Genomic DNA, 3,476 nt, shown 5'->3' on the forward strand with positions numbered 1-3,476 from the left:
GACCAAGACCACAGAATCTTTTTATTAGTTAATGTACAGGCTCATTCTCTGGTCATATTTTTACATTCCCTGGTTTTATCTCTTGCATTTTTAGGGCATGACAAGAAGTTTAAATAAAGAGACACTGTTTATCTTTTTTGTAAGCTGGGGGCATTTTTGTCTTTCTTCTTGCAGTTGCAAATGATTCACTGTTTTCAACTCTCTCCAGCCTCCAGTTGACCCCAGTGCAAACTTTTCGGCAAAACATGTCAGGAATTGGGAACGTGCTTTTGGACTGATTTTTGGGAAGGGCCAGATGCCCTAGAGCCTCTCTCCCCAAACTCTTTTCTGACCAGAAATTCTGAGCGCCCTCCACTCCCAGTGGGAGACCCTGGCCTTTTTTTTTAGTAAAGTAAAGTAAAGTAAAGTAAAGTAAAGTAAAGTAAAGTAAAGTAAAGTAAAGTAAAGTAAAGTAAAGTAAAATAAAGTAAAAGATGGCCTCTCTTGCATCCTGGGCCATTGCCAGTTATCCTATCCTATGTTTTGACACTGAATCCTGATGACTCTGGAGGACAGAATGAGACTGATGACTTTGCACATCCCTCCCTCACTCAAATCCAATTCCCTTGCAAGTCATGATGTCATTGGTCCTCTTCAAGAACAAATATGGATAACTCCAACTCTCAAACTCTAGACATACACCTAAGCTTGGGCATCTGGCATATGGGCATATGGAAGAAAGACTGGGGGGAGGGAAGGAGCACAGGGAAGTCTAACTGGTCTCCAGCTCTATAGCCTGTTTTCTAAGGCTCCCCTCTGATAATGATTAGTGTTCTGAATTCTGAGGTCCCTACTAACCTCCCATAATTGCCAGGCTCCAAGAGCAGAGCCTGGGAAAGTGGGTTTCAGCCCCATGCTTGCTTTTGGGAAGGGATTTTTTCCCTCCTACTGACAAGACAGCTAAAGGTCTGGAGTGTGAAATGGCACTCACAAGCCAGAGACCAGAAGCCAGGATGCCTGCCTTCCCAGAGCAGAGACCAGCACCTGAGTGCTGACAGGATATTCTGGGGCAAGCCCAGGGAACCGGGTCCTTGCTAATGAACGGCCCACTCACCAGGCAGAGTGAGCTTTTCCCCAGCCACTCCTGCTGTAAGGCTCAGAGATCTGCTCTCTCTCTCTCTTTTCCTTCAGGACAGCCATCGTCGAAGCAGACTCCTCTTCTCTAGGACACTAGACACTTGTCCTTCCCCAAACACAGCCATCTCTTAAACATCAAGCTTCTTTGGGCCATGCTGTTCAGCTGCCAGTCACGGAACACCAGTTTCTGAAGAATTGAGTTTTGAGTTACCCAGAAGGCAAAGCAGAAGAGCAGCTCGGCATGAGCAGGCTGCAGGGTATCAGAAAAGAAGCTGTACACAGGAGAAACCTGGGGAGAGAGCTGTACAGCACAAGAGGAAAAGCCAGCTGGTCATGGCCCAAAGCGGCAGGAAGGCCTGCCCTCCCCTGAGAACCAGGCAAGGTCTGAAATCCAGAGTTCTCCCATCTCCCACCTCGGGCCACTGCGCTCTGCCCTCCATATCTGGAAGGCACTATGTCCCTGGGAATCTGTTTCCTTCACTCAAGCGTCAGCATCTTCCACATCATGGGTGGGGAACATCCAGCCTGAGGTCCCCCAAGTCATGTGGTCTGGCCCTGCCAAGGCAATGCAGGAGACGATGATAAGAGTGAGGTACAACTTCTCGTGCTTGAGTTTTTAAATGGATAATTGTGCATGGCCTGCAAATGATGTTCTAAATGTCTCAGTGACCCGTGACAGAAAAAGCTTTTGCCTGGTCCTCAGGTACCAGGGTCCTCTCTCCCCAGTTACGCTGCAGTCATTTTGTGCATCTGTGCATACGTGGCTGCAAATGCATACGTCTATACATGTATGAACACAAGCACGTGTCTGTCGCAGTACCCTGCACACATTACAGGATAGTGTAGGGCACTCATGCAAGCAGTCTGTGCGTGTGTGTACATGTGTACATGTGTACGTGCGCATGTGTTGTCTCCTTTGGTGTAGAATGTGTTTCTTGGGGGAGGGGACTATTTTGCTTTTGTCTTTGCATCTTCAGTGCTCAAGGAACGTTTGCTGATTGAATGCAAATGCCCCCCAGAACACTTTGTCAGCCAACAGTACTAAGCGCTCACCATGTGCTGAGAACTGTTTGAGGATACAAAGAAAGGTACAAACAGGGCCCTGTTCCCAAAGTGTTCATGTTTTAAAAGAGGAGAAAATATGAACACTACGTACAAAAGCCCTTCTTCAGTTGGGGCCTTTCTTCCCCTTCCAATCTTCTTATTTTTTTCTTTCATATCCTGAGTGTGTGTGTGTGTGTGTGTCATTATTGATAGGTATATAAAGATACAGGTATACACAGTATGGATATGCATAGGGAAGCCATAGTTACACACGTGTATGTGAACATAGGAGTACACATTTATGTAGAGAGAGAGTGTGCGCAGTCATTGACACGTGGTCTCCCTAGCAGACTGGGAGCTATTTGAGGGCAGGGGTTTTTGGGAGGGCCTTTCTCCGCCTAGCATTTAACCCTGTGCTTGGTACATAGTAAGGGATTAATGCTTGTTGACCTATATAACTCAAAGGTAATCCCAAAGGGATTGGGAAAGGTTGCCTGTAGAAAGTAGTCTTGAAGTCTTGAAGGAAGCCACAGACAGAGGGAAAGAGTGTTCAGGCATAGAGACATGGAGTTGGAGATGGAGTGTAGCACTCAAGGAGCAGCAAGAAGATGAGTGTTATTGTACTCCAGAATGTGTAGAGAAGGAATAAAGGCTGGGAAATGTAGGAAGGGGTCAGGTTATGAAAGGCTTTACAAAGAAGACATAGGCTTGGTTTGGTAATTGTTCCTCGAGGTAATAGGGAGCCACTGAGTGAGGTGGAGATAACACTGCCAGACCTTAGCATCTAAGCAGAGGTGGATTGGCGTGGGGAGAGGCTTGAGGCAGGGAGACCAGTTAGAAGGCCTCTGCAGCAGTCCAGGTGGGATAGGATAGGGGTCTGCTCTGTAGGTAGCAGCTGTATGAGTGAAGAAAAGAGGACATATTTGAGAAATATTATGGAGAAAGAAAAAATAAAATTTGGTTACAGATTAGATATGGAGAGAGCATGGGAGGGAGATGTCGAGGATGGCACTGGGTTACAAGCAGGGGTAACTGAAAGGATGATAAGCTCTCAATAGAAGAAGAGAGGGTTTAGGGAAATGTTTCAGGCATTTTCAGCTAGCTGAGTCAGCAAGTAAAAGACATCACCAGCAAAAACTTATGGGACACATGAGTTAGAATTGCATGTTACTGTTTCGTTGTGTCTGGCTCTTCATGATCCTGTAGACAATAATAGCAAGCCAACACTGTCCATGGGGTTCTCTTGGCAAAGTGTGCCATTTCCTGCTCCAGTGGATTAAGGCAAACAGAGTTAAGTAACTTGCCAAATATCACTT

The 3,476-nt window shown here is 46.3% G+C and overlaps 1 long non-coding RNA gene across 2 annotated transcripts in view; it reads right to left on the reverse strand.

Moving 5' to 3' along the window:
• The window catches only part of LOC141557322 (uncharacterized), a 22,005-nt gene continuing 18,529 nt past the window's right edge, over positions 1 to 3,476 (reverse strand). For both annotated transcript variants that reach the window (XR_012486765.1, XR_012486764.1), the window contains exon 3: positions 1 to 1,671. This is a non-coding gene — a long non-coding RNA (uncharacterized LOC141557322). The remainder of the gene's footprint in view (positions 1,672 to 3,476) is intronic.

The sequence above is a fragment of the Sminthopsis crassicaudata genome, chromosome 2, assembly GCF_048593235.1.
Source record: "Sminthopsis crassicaudata isolate SCR6 chromosome 2, ASM4859323v1, whole genome shotgun sequence".
Taxonomy (NCBI): Eukaryota; Metazoa; Chordata; class Mammalia; order Dasyuromorphia; family Dasyuridae; genus Sminthopsis; species Sminthopsis crassicaudata.